The sequence below is a fragment of the Salvelinus fontinalis genome, chromosome 24, assembly GCF_029448725.1.
Source record: "Salvelinus fontinalis isolate EN_2023a chromosome 24, ASM2944872v1, whole genome shotgun sequence".
Classification (NCBI taxonomy): domain Eukaryota; kingdom Metazoa; phylum Chordata; class Actinopteri; order Salmoniformes; family Salmonidae; genus Salvelinus; species Salvelinus fontinalis.
Genome location: NC_074688.1, coordinates 25,273,983 through 25,287,888, shown reverse-complemented (window position 1 = coordinate 25,287,888; position 13,906 = coordinate 25,273,983).

Sequence of the window (13,906 nt, the reverse complement as noted above, 5' to 3'; positions counted from 1 at the left end):
AATTGCAGGACGTATAGTATCCTATGTCTTGATCGCATTGGACCCGTTTAGCACAATATATTATGTTCGACTGCTTTAGTATGATATGCTACGTTAGGTTAAGGGTTAAGGTTAGGGTTAGGAGTTAGGTTAAAGGGTTAGCTAACATGCTAGGTAGTAAGTAGTTGCAAATTAGCTAAAGTTGTCCATGATGAGATTTGAACACGTGATTTTTGGGTTGTTAGACGTTCGTGTTATACACCCTACTGTTTGAATAAATGTGGTTATTAGGCCCAGTGACAGTTGATACTGATAGCAGCTAATTTTTAGCATAATAGAGATAGGAAAGAGAGAATGTTGGGGTAACCTATACTTATTCGAGAGTGCCTATCCCTGCAATTTAAAAGGCTGTTCAATAAAAATGTTGCTTAATGGCACAGCATTTCATAAACTTTACTGTATGAAAGTTGATATGTTGATATGTTTCAGTTTGCTACTATATGACTGGTTTCACATTTGTCTCCAGCGATTATAAGGTAAAATAGATCTAAAACAAGTGTAATTTATACTTACAATTCCCTTTTCCAATCGGATTACTCATCTCAAACTATTATCAATAGCTCTTATCAAGTTGTAAATTACAGTGCATGGAGAATTGTGTTATTTCTATCGGAAAAAATTAAGTAGATGCTTTTCCCAATTTATTCACGGTTTCCTTGCGCGTAAAGGTAGTGGAATTATTAGGGAATTAAGTCAAGGTCAGAATATTGTGTATCAGACAAACTTGGCCACACCATTTATTCAATCTCCATCCCAAACTAATAGTGGGTGAATAGCTTTGCTTTGTCTAGTTTGTCTATTTCTATGTGTTTGGCCTGACATGGTTCTCAATCAGAGGCAGGTGTTTGTCGTTGTCTCTGATTGGGAGACATATTTAGGTAGCCTGTTTTGTATTGTGGGTTGTGGGTGATTGTTCCTGTTACTGTGTTCCTGTGTTTTGTGTTGTCACTTTACAGAACTGTTTTTGTCTTCGTTCGTTCATTCGTTATTTTGTTTGTTTCACGTATTCCTATTAAAATGGATACTTACCATGCTGCACCTTGGTCCGACATGTCTTACTCCTCAGACGAGGAGGACGAAGACATCCGTTACAGAATCACCCACCACCAAAGAACCAAGCAGCGTGGTAACGGGGAGCAGCAGCAGCAGCAGCGGCTGAAATCTCGAGAGGAATGGACATGGGGGGACATACTAGACGGCAAGGGATGTTACCACATGGGAGGAGATTCTGCCTGGAAGGGATCGCCTTCCATGGGAATAGGTGGAGGCAGCCAGGAGAACGGAGGCAGTAGGAAAAGGGAACCGGCATTACGAAGGAACACGGCTGGCTAGGAAGCCCGAGAGGCAGCCCCAAAAATGTTTTGGGGGAGGCACACGGGGAGTGTAGCTAAGTCAGGTAGGAGACCTGAGCCAACTCCCCGTACTTACAGTGGAGAGAGATGGTCCGGGCAGGCACCGTGTTATGCGGAGATACGCACGGTGTCTCCAGTACGTGTGCATAGCCCGGTGCGGTACATAGCAGCGCCTCGTATCGGCCGGGCTAGAGTGGGCATCGAGTCAGGTGCCATGAAGCCGGCTCTATGCATCTGGTCTCCAGTGCGTCTCCTCGGGCCGGGGTACATGGCACCAGCCCTACACATGGTGTCTCCAGTACGTGTGCATAGCCCAGTGCGGCCTATTCCACCTCGCCGCACTGGCATGGCTACGGTGAGCATTCAGCCAGGGCAGGCTCGGTGCTCGAGACCTGTAGTGCACCTCCACGGTCCGGTCTATTCGGTGCCTTCTCCATGCACCAGCCCTCCTGTGGCAGCCCCACGCGTCAGCTCTCCTGTGGCAGCCCCACGCACCAGCTCTCCTGTGGCAGCCCCACGCACCAGCTCTCCTGTGGCAGCCCCACGCACCAGCCCTCCGGTGGCGGCACCACGTACCAGGCCTCCAGTTCCTGCTCCCAGCACTCGCCCAGTGGTGCGTGTTCCCAGCCCGGTACCACCAGTTCCGGCACCACGCACCAGGCCTACAGTGCGCCTCGTCTGTCCTGAGCCGCCTGAGCCGCCCGTCTGTCCTGAGCCGCCTGAGCCGCACGTCTGTCCTGAGCCGCCCGTCAGTCAGGAGCTGCCTGAGCCGCTCTTCAGTCAGGAGCCGCCTGAGCCGTCCTTCATTCCAGAGGCGCCTGAGCCGCCCTTCAGTCCAGAGGCGCCTGAGCCTCCCTTCAGTCCGGAGCCGCCCTTCAGTCCGGAGCCGCCCTTCAGTCCGGAGCCGCCCCTCAGTCCGGAGCCGCCCCTCAGTCCAGAGCCGCATCTCAGTCCGGAGCCGCCCCTCAGTCCGGAGGCGCTCCTCAGTCCAGTGGGGCCCTTTATTAGGGTTCCCAGTTCAAGGTCGGCGGCGAGGGTCGCCGCTCCAAAGAGGTCACTGAAGCGGGCAATGACTATGGTGGAGTGGGGTCCACGTCCCACGCCAGAGCCGCCACCGCGGACAGATGCCCACCCAGACCCTCCCCTATAGGTTTCGGTTTTGCGGCCGGAGTCCGCACCTTGGGGGAGGGGGGGGGGGGGGGGGGGGGTACTGTCACGCCCTGACCATAGTTTGCTTTGTATGTTTCTATGTTTTGTTTGGTCAGGGTGTGATCTGAGTGGGCATTCTATGTTGTTTGTCTAGTTTGTCTATTTCTATGTGTTTGGCCTGATATGGTTCTCAATCAGAGGCAGGTGTTTGTCGTTGTCTCTGATTGGGAGACATATTTAGGTAGCCTGTTTTGTATTGTGGGTTGTGGGTGATTGTTCCTGTTACTGTGTTCCTGTGTTTTGTGTTGTCACTTTACGGGACTGTTTCGTCTTCGTTCGTTCATTCGTTATTTTGTTTGGTTCACGTATTCCTATTAAAATGGATATTTACCATGCTGCATCTTGGTCCGACATTTCTTACATCCGTTACAATATCTCAGCGAGATGAAACTACAACAGTTGGGTAAATGGTTGCCTTTCATAAGCCATCTCCCAGGATGGTGTCCATCACACAGAGGGAGAGCAAATCAATTCTTTGTCTGGATAGGTCAGAAAATATGACAAGTCATTCCCTATACAAATGTGAGATCTGAACCATGACACTTCAAGTCAGCTCCACTGAGAGAGTGGTAGTGGAGAGCTGACAAATGGGTCTTTCTGACACTATAATTCACTGAACCCTATGACTTTCACAGAACACTTTGTACACCAGAATGTCAGTCGGAAACAGTCCAGCATCGCTCAAAGTCGGCCATAAAGGAGACTTAACATCTAACAATTAAAAGACACGCTTTAAAATGGCATAATGGCTGTCATTCAGCCAGGGTTTTACTCTTTTGATATATTTTCATTGATTAACATACAAAATGTTGAAGCTGTGCATTAGGTAGCTTATCTAGGCTACTAGTCTGTACAGATTCAAATAAAGTAATTGATTTGACCAGTGGCTCTGCTTGAGGAACAATTCATTTGACCCTGGGCTTGGTGGCTGGGGCTCTGGGGCTGATCATGACCCTGTGTCTGTGTGAGCAGTGCAGGACAGCTCCCTTCATTTAGCCCCTCCTACACCAAATGGGGATGTCAGTTATAAGGATCAGATGTGTTTTTAAAGAGAGTCGTAAAAGGACATTACCTTGGGTGTTCTCTTGTGCTTCATCACTGTAGACTAGAAGCCTCAATTCGTCTGGGCATGGACAAGGTGTCAAAAACGTTCCACAGGGATGTTGGCCCATGTTGACTCTAATGCTTCCCACAGTTGTGTCAAGTTGGCTCGATGTCCTTTGGGTGGTGAACCATTCTTGATACACACGGGAAACTGCTGAGCATGAAAAACCCAGCAGTGTTGCAGTTCTTGACACAAACCCGTGTAACTTGCACTTAAATCTTTTGTCTTGCCTATTCACCCTCTGAATGGCACAACAGACACAATTCATGTCTCAATTGTCTCAAGGCTTAAAAATCCTTCTTTAACCTGTCTCCTCTTCTTCATCTACACTGATTGAAGTGGATTTAACAAGTGACATCAATAAGAGATTATAGCTTTCACCTGGATTCACATGGTCAGTGTATGTCATGGAATATTTTGTACACTGAAGTTGCTTACCAAAATGGCATTGAATGTTCCAGAGGGGCCTAGTTACAGTTTTGACATAAATCGTCTTGAAAATATATGGCAAGACTTGAAAATGGCTGTCTAGCAACAATCAACAACCAACTTGACAGAGCTTGAAGAATTTTGAAAAGAATAATGCGCAAATATTGTACAATCCAGGTGTGCAAAGCTCTTAGATTTACTCAGGAAGACTCACAGCTGTAATCACTGCCAAAAGTGATTTTAACATGTATTGAGTCAGGGGTGTGTGTCATGACGCCGACCTAGGCAGGCTCTCCTTCCCGTTCCGGTGGCGCTCGGCGGTCGTAGTCACCGGCCTATTAGCTGCCACTGATCCTTTTCTCCCCCTCCTTATGTGTTTATTGGTTACACCTGTTTTGTGTTTGTGCTTAATTAGTTGGGCTTTATCAGTCAGCCGGCGTGCGCGATTGTTAGTGTGTAAGCTTGGTGTTTGTTCGGACTACGTGTTTATGTATGTTCGAGTTTGTTTACTGGACTGTTTTTCGTTCCCCGTTTCTGGGGCAGTTTACGTAGAGCACCCAGTGTATTAGTGGGGTTCCCCGTGTCTGGGGCAGTTTACGTAGAGCACCCAGTGTATTAGTGGGGTTCCCCGTGTCTGGGGCAGTTTACCTAGAGCACCCAGTGTATTAGTGGGGTTCCCCGTGTCTGGGGCAGTTTACGTAGAGCACCCAGTGTATTAGTGGGGTTCCCCGTGTCTGGGGCAGTTTACGTAGAGCACCCAGTGTATTAGTGGGGTTCCCCGTGTCTGGGGCAGTTTACGTAGAGCACCCAGTGTATTAGTGGGGTTCCCCGTGTCTGGGGCAGTTTACGTAGAGCACCCAGTGTATTAGTGGGGTTCCCGTGTCTGGGGCAGTTTACGTAGAGCACCCAGTGTATTAGTGGGGTGGCCGAAGTGCCGTGTTTCATTAAAAGGAACATTGTTATTGAATCCTCTGTTTTTTCTGCGCCTGACTTCGCACTCCGACACCCAGTCCTTACAGTGTGAATACTTATGTAAATGAGATATTGCTGTATTTCGTTTTCAATAAATTTGCAAATATTTCTAACAACATGTTTTCACTTTGTCATTATGGGGTATTGTGTATATATGGGTGAGAAAAAGAATCAATTTAATCAATGTTTAATTCAGGCTGTAGCACAACAAAATTTAGAATAAGTCAAGGGATATGAATACTTTCTGAAGGCAATGTAGGCCATTTTGTCATATTTAATCACTTTAAAATGATAATCACATCTGAGAAACTATGCTCTCTATTCAATCAACACCAGTTCTAAGTTTTCCTGAATAAGTCAACATAATTATTCCTGGGCAGGGATAAAGCCTACTGAATCCTCATGCAGTTTAGTTTATTTTCATTTGGATTTGGAAAATGGTTACCTATGTTTTGAAAGGGCCCTACACATGTTTAGGTTCCACCTCCGAATAATGACGAAGGCTACTTAAAGATATTCACGAATTGGGTGTGGTGATTTCCACGTGGAGTTGATAGTTTAGTTTATTAATTCGACCATTTAAAAAAACAAGCACACATAAAACTTAAAAGCCATACATGCACATGAATAAAATCATTGAGGATAACACATAATAATGTCTGGGACTTATTTCCATTGTGGTCCTCTTGAGACAAGATGGCTAGACAAGATCGAACACAGTATGGCAGTGATAAACATCAACAAATAGGGCACTAACCTTAGCTAGGGCTCCTGAGTGGTGCTGTGGTCTAAGGCACTGCCTCTCATTGCCAGAGGTGTCCTTGCAGTACCTGGTTTGAATCCAGGCTGCATTGCATCTGGCTGTGATTGGGCAGTGCACAATTGGCCCAGTGTTGTCTGGGTTTGGCAGGGGTAGGCCGTCATTGTAAATAGGAATTTGTTCTTAACTGATATGCCTGGTTAAATAAATAAAAATGAACTAGCTAATGTTATCTGTTGTTGCAGGTTTTTTAACTACACCTTATTCAAAAGATTAGCCAGCTGGCTCTCTGGCTGGTTCTGGAGCTTGATTTGTCATAAGCATTGATTTAGGGAAAACTTTGCAACAAATGGAAGCAAAATTTTAATGGTCAAAATCAGGGGCGCAACTTTTACTGAGGACAGGGGGGACATGTCCCCCCCCACATTCTGAAATGTTACAATTGCCCCATCCAGTTTTACAATTGGAATGTGACACAAAACGAGGTAACGGTGTACTTTAGGACCTTGCGGACACCCAAGAGCAGTCGGGTAGGCTGTTTGGAGTGTTTATCTGACAGATAAAAAATATATAATAATAATAAAGTATGTCCCCCCCACCTCTAAAAACAAATTTGCGCCCCCGGTCAAAACCATTCATCTTGGAGCAACAGGTTTGCTAAATGTTATTATATCACTCAATTATACCATTTATAAAATGGTAATTTAAAAACTGGGTGGTTCGAGCCCTGAATGCTGTTTGGCTGACAGATGAGATATATCAGAACGTATACCACGGGTATGACAAAAATTAATCTTCATATGGTTGCACGCAGCAGACATTCATTTACTCAATAAATGTTCCTTTTGTTCGATAAATTCTCTTTATATCCAAAAACCTCAGTTTTGTTTGCTCGTTTTATTCAGTAATCCACAGACTCAAATGCAGTTAAAACAGGCAGACAAAAAATCCAAATTGTATCCGTAAAGTTCATAGAAACATGTCAAACAATGTTCATATTCAATCCTCAGGTTGTTTTTAGCCTAAATAATCGATAATATTTCAACCGGACAATAACGTCGTCAATATAAAAGGTTAACAAGAAAGGCACTCTCTCGGTCGCGAAAAAACTCTGTGACACTTTTGGGTGCACTCATTCAGACTGCTCTTACTTCCTCATGTTTCAGAATACAAGCCTGAAACAATTTCTAAAGACTGTTGACATCTAGTGGAAGGCATAGGAACTGCAATTTGAGTCCTAAGTCAATGGATACTGTAATGGCATTGAATAGAAAACTACAAAACCCAAAAATATACTACTTCCCGAATGGATTTTCTCAGGTTTTCGCCTGCCAAATCAGTTCTGTTATACTCACAGACACTATTTTAACAGTTGTGGAAACTTTAGAGTGTTTTCTACCTAAATCTACCAGTTATATGCATATCATATCTTCTGGGCCCGAGAAGCAGGCAGTTTAATTTGGGCATGCTTTTCATCCAAATTTCCGAATGCTGCCCCCTACCCTAGAGAAGTTAATTAATATAGTCTGGGTAGCCAATTGATTCATTTTACCACAGTCTTATGGCTTGGGGGTAGAATATGTTAAGGAGCCTTTTGGACCTAGACTTGGTGCTCTGGTACCACTTGCCGTGCTGTTGCAGAGATAACAGTCTATGACTTGGGTGGCTGGTGTCTTTGACAATTTTTTGGGCCTTCCTCTGACACAATCTAGTATAGAGGTCCTAGATGGCAGGAAGCTTGACCCCAGTGATGTACTGGGCCGTACACACAACCCTCTGTAGCGCCTTACGGTCGGTCGGATGTCGAGCAGTTGCGATTTCAGGCAGTGATGCATCAGGTCAGGACGCTCTCGATGGTGCAGCTGTAGAACTTTTTGAGGATCTGAGGGTCCATGCCAAATCTTTTCAGTCTCCTGAGAGGGGAATAGGTGTTGTCATGCCCTCTTCACAACTGTCTTGGTGTGTTTGGACCATGATAGTTTGTTGGTGATGTGGACAGCAAGGAACTTGAAGCTTTCGACCTTCTCCACTACAGCCCCGTCGATGTGAATGGGGATGTGTTCGGCCCTCCTTTTCCTGTAGTCCACAATCAGCTACTTTCTTTTGCTCACGGTGAGAAAGAGGTTGTTGTCCTGGCACCACACTGCCAGATCTCTCCCTATAGGGTTTCTCATCGTTATTGGTGATTATTTTTTTAAACATTTGTTAAGATGTATTGAACCTTTATTTAACTAGGCAAGTCATTTAAAAACAAATTCTTATTTACAATGACAGCCTACCCTGGCCTCCCCTAACACAGATGATGCTGGGCCAATTGTATGCCACCCTATGGTACTCCCAATCACGGCCGGTTGTAATACCTCACAGGTTCGAACCAGGGTCTGTAGTGATGCCTCTAGCACTAAAATACAGTGCCCTAGACAGCTGCAACATTCGGGAGTGATCAGGCCTACCACTGTTGTGTCATCAGCTAACTTAATCATAGTGTTGGAGTTGTGCTTGGCCATGCAGTCGTGGGTGAACAGGGAGTACAGGAGGGGACTAAGTACACACCCCTGACGGGCCCCAGTGGTAAGGATCAGCGTGGCAGATGTGTTGTTGCCTACCCTCACCATCTGGGGGTGGCCTGTCAGGAAGTCCAGGCTCCAGTTGTAGAGGGAGGTGTTTAGCCTACCCTGGCCTCCCCTAACACAGATGATGCTGGGCCAATTGTATGCCACCCTATGGTACTCCCGATCACGGCCGGTTGTAATACAGCACAGGTTCGAACCAGGGTCTGTAGTGATGCCTCTAGCACTAAAATACAGTGCCCTAGACAGCTGCAACACTCGGGAGTGATCAGGCCTACCACTGTTGTGTCATCAGCTAACTTAATCATGGTGTTGGAGTTGTGCTTGGCCATGCAGTCGTGGGTGAACAGGGAGTACAGGAAGGGACTAAGTACACACCCCTGACGGGCCCCAGTGGTAAGGATCAGCGTGGCAGATGTGTTGTTGCCTACCCTCACCATCTGGGGGTGGCCTGTCAGGAAGTCCAGGATCCAGTTGTAGAGGGAGGTGTTTAGCCACAGGGTCCTTAGCTTAGTGACGAGCTTTGTGGGCACTATGTTGTTGAACGCTGAGTTGTAGTCAATGAACAGCATTCTCGCATAGGTGTTCCTTTTGTCCAGGTGGGAAAGGGCAGTGTGGAGTGGAATTGAGTTTGCGTCATTTGTGGATCTGTTGGGGAGGTATGCGAATTCGAGTGAGTCTAGAGATTCTGGGCTGATGGTGTTGATGTGAGCACTTCATTGCTACGGGGCAGTAGTCAATTAGGACAGGTTACTTTGGCGTTCTTGGGCACACAGACTATGGTGGTCTGCTTGAAACATGTAGGTTTTATAGACTTGGTCAGGGAGAGGTTGAAAATGTCAGTGAAAACACTTGCCAGTTGGTCTGCGCAAGCTCTGAGTACACATTCTGGTAATCTGTCTGGCCCCGCGACCTTGTGAATGTTGACCTGTTTAAAGGTCTTACTCACATCGGCTACGGAGAGCGTGATCACACAGTGGTCCGGAACAGCTGGTGCTCTCATGCATTCTTCAGTGTTGCTTGCCTCGAAGAAAGCATAAAAGGCATTTAGCCATCTGGTAGGCTCGCATCACTGGGTAGCTCGCAGCTGGGTTTTCCTTTGTAGTCCATAATAGTTTGGAAGCCCTATCACATCAGACGAGTGCCAGAGCTGGTGTAGTAGATTTAATCTTAGTCCTGTATTGACTTTTTGCTGTTTGATGGTTCGTCGGAGTCCAGCTCCTTGAAAGCGGTAGCTCTAGCCTTTAGCTCAGTGCAGATGTTGCCTGTAATCCATGGCTTCTGGTTGGGGTATGTACGTACTGTCACTGTGGGGATGACGCCATCGATGCACTTATTGATGAAGCTGGTGATTGATGTGGTATACTCCTCAATGCCATCGGATGAATCCCGGAACATATTCCAGTCTGTGCTAGCAAAACAGTCCTGTAGCTAAACATCTGCGTCATCTGACAACTTCCGTGTTGAGCAAGTCACTGGTACTTCCTTGATTTAGTTTTGGCTTGTAAGTAGGAATCAGGAGGATGTAATTATGGTCAAATTTGCCAAATGGAAGGCGAGGGAGAGCTTTGTACGCATTTCTGTGTGTGGAGTAAAGGTGGTCTAGAGTTTTTTCCCCCCTCAGGTTGCACATGTGACATGCTGGTAGAAATTAGGTAAAATAGACTTTTCCCTGCATTAAAGTCCCCGGCCACTAGGAGCGCCGCCTCTGGATGAGTATATTTTTGCATTTTCTTGCATTTCAAATGTAAAGAAAAATGTAAGTGTTCGCATTACAGAGCAACACAACTTCAAACATGACAGATAAAAAGCTACATAGCCCCTAGGCTATATGAACATAAAGAGACAGCCCCCTCCAAAAAAACAGTGGAATAGAATAAGTTATAAAACCTCTATAATTGATTTCATCATTCTACCAGCTAATATTTGAGTTTTAGATTACATAACATTTGAGGACACAAAATTTAAGGGCCTATACATTCTCAATAATTTTAATAATCTAACCACAAAGCTGCCCCCCCCCCCCCCCCTTTTTGTCTGCCCTCCCCCTTCCTGTAACGTCCTGCCCAGAGTTCTTATGTGTTTTGCTTGTTTAGTGTTGGTCAAGATGTGAGCTGGGTGGGAAGTCTATGTTATGTGTTTCTATGTTTAGGTTCATTGGTAATTAGCCTTATATGGTTCTCAATCAGGGACAGGTGTTTGACGTTTCCTCTGATTGAGAACCATATAAAGGTAGGCTGTTCACATTGTTTGTTTGTGGGTGATTGTCTTCTGTGTCTGTATGTATGTTCGTACCACACGGGACTGTAGCGTTTGTTTGTAGTCTGTACCTGTTTGTGCGTTCTTCGTGTATTTGTAAGTTCTCAAGTTTAGGTCAGTCTATGTCGTTTATTTGTTTTGAAGTTTATTCAAGTGTTCTTCGTGTTTCGTCTTTTCTATTAATAAATATTCATTATGTATTCAAAACCCGCTGCATTTTGGTCTGATCCCTACTCCTCCTCTTCAGACGAAGAGGAGGAGAGAAACCGTTACAGAACCACCCACCAAACCCGGACCAAGCAGCGTGAGTACGATGGCAGCGGCCCACTACACAGGAATCCTGGACATGGGAGGAAATTCTGGAGGGTAAAGGACACTGGGCTCACATTGGAGAATATCGCCGCTCTCGGGAAGAGATGGAGGCAGCTAAAGCCCAGGAGCGGTGGTATGAGGAGGCAGCACGGAAGCGTGGCTGGAAGCCCGTGAAGAAACCCAAAAAATGTATTGGGGGGGGGGGGGGGGGGGCTAAAGGGCAGTGTGGCGAAGGTAGGTAGGAAACCTGCGCCCACTTCCCATGCTTACCGTGGAGAGCGGGAGTACGGGCAGACACCGTGTTATGCGGAAGAGCGCACGGTGTCTCCTGTACGTGTGCATAGCCCGGTGCGGGTTATTCCACCACCCCGCACTGGGCGGGCTAGATTGAGCATTGAGCCAAGTGCCATGAAGCCGCCTCTACATATCTGGCCTCCAGTACGTCTCCTCGGGCCGGTGTACATGGCACCAACCTTACGCATGGTGTCCCCGGTTCGCCAACACAGCCCAGTGCGGGTTATTCCACCTCCCCGCCCTGGACGGGCTACGGGGAGCATTCAACCAGGTAAGGTTGGGCAGGCTCGGTGCTCAAGGGAGCCAGTACGCCTGCACGGTCCGGTATATCCGGCGCCACCTTCCTGCCCCAGCCCAGTACCACCAGTGCCTACACCACGCACCAGGCTTCTAGTGCGTCTCCAGAGCCCTGTTCCTCCTCCACGCACTCTCCCTGTGGTGCGTGTCTCCAGCCCAGTGCCTCCAGTTCCGGCACCACGCATCAAGCCTCCTGTGCGTCTCCAGAGCCCTGTACGCACTGTTCCTTCTCCCCGCACTGGCCCTGAGGTGCGTGCCCTCAGCCCGGTACCACCAGTGCCGGTACCACGCACCAGGCCTATAGTGCGCCTCGAGAGTCCAGTGTGCCCTGTTCCTGTTCCCCGCACTAGCCTTGAGGTGCGTGTCTCCAGTCCGGTACCACCAGTTCCGGCACCACGCACCAGGCCTACTGTGCGCCTCAGCAGGTCAGAGTCGGCCGTCTGCCTAACGCCGCCTGCACTGCTCGTCTGCCCAGCACCGTCTGTACTGCCAGCCTGCTCAATGCCGCCTGCACTGCTCGTCTGTCCAGCGCCGTCTGAGCTGCTTGCACTGCTCGTCTGCCCAGCGCCGTCTGAGCTGCCTGCCTGCCCAGCACCATCTGAGCCATCCATCTGCCCAGCGCCATCTGAGCCATCTGTCTTCCCAGCGCCATCTGAGCCATCCGTCTGCCCAGCGCCATCTGAGCCATCCGTCTGCCCAGCGCCATCTGAGCCATCCGTCTGCCCAGCGCCATCTGAGCCATCCGTCTGCCACGAGCCTTCAGAGCCGCCCGTCTGTCCCGAGCCATTAGAGCCGTCCGTCAGTCAGGAGCCGCTAGAGCCGTCCGTCAGTCAGGAGCTGCCAGAGCCGCCAGCCAGTCAGGAGCTGCCAGAGCCGCCAGCCAGTCAGGAGCTGCCAGAGCCGCCAGCCAGTCAGGAGCTGCCAGAGCCGCCAGCCAGTCAGGAGCTGCCAGAGCCGCCAGCCAGTCAGGAGCTGCCAGAGCCGCCTTCCAGTCATGAGCTGCCCTACAGTCATGAGCTGCCCTACAGTCGTGAGCTGCCCTCCAGTCGTGAGCTGCCCTCCAGTCGTGAGCTGCGTGAGCTGCCCTACAGTCATGAGCTGCCCTACAGTCATGAGCTGCCCTACAGTCATGAGCTGCCACTCAGTCCGGAGCTGCCACTCAGTCCGGAGCTGCCACTCAGTCCGGAGCTGCCACTCAGTCCGGAGCTGCCATTCAGTCCGGAGCTGCCATTCGGTCCGGAGCTGCCATTCGTCCTAAGCTGCCTCTCTGTCCTGAGCTACCTCTCTGTCCTGAGTTACCTCTCTGTCCTGAGCTACCTCCTAAATCATGTGGGGGCCTTGGGGAGGATTCTTAGGCGGAGGTCGTGGGCGAGGGTCGCCACTCAATGGACGCTAAGGAGGGGGACAAAGACAGTGGTGGAGTGGTGTCCTCGTCCTGCGCCGGAGCTGCCACCGCGGACAGATGCCCACCCAGGCCCTCCTCTTGAGTTTTAGGGGTGCGTTCGGAGTCCGCACCTCAGGAGGTGGGTACTGTAACGTCCTGACCAGAGGTCTTATTTGTTTTGCTTGTTTAGTGTTGGTCAGGACGTGAGCTGGGTGGGAATTCTATGTTGTGTGTCTAGTTCGTCTGTTTCTGTGTTCAGCCTAATATGGTTCTCAATCAGAGACAGCTGTCAATCGTTGTCCCTGATTGAGAATCATATATAGGTGGCTTGTTTTGTGTTGGGGACTGTGGGTGGTTGTTTCTTGTCTCTGTGTTTTGGCTGCACCAGATAGGACTGTGACGGTTAGTTTGTTTTGTCATTTTGTATAGTGTCTTGTTTTGTGTTAATTAAATAATGTAAAACTACCACGCTGCACATTGGTCCTCAGATCCTTCTCGCCTCTCCTCGTCTGCGGAGGAGGACGACTTAGACTGCCGTTACACTTCCCTTCTAAGTTCCAGATGGTTTATTTGTCATATACACATGATGTACATGGAGTACATATGATATACATGGAGTACACAGTGCAATAAAATGCTAACTTGCCAGTTAACCTCTCAACAATGCAACAACAATGGAAAAAGTAAGTAGCTAAGTGAATAAAAAGAGTAATAAAAATAAAAGCAAAGAGAAAGAATTTGGCAGAGAGTGGGAGGGTCGTCACAGAAGAATAACATTATTTCATCCCCACATGTTCCAGACTGAGGTTTTCACAGTTGGAGTTTTCTTACATGTGATACTTCAAATGTGATATTTACTTTCACATGTAGAACTGCAAGTTCACATGTAAAAAAACAATAACATGTAAAAATCTCATTCGCAGT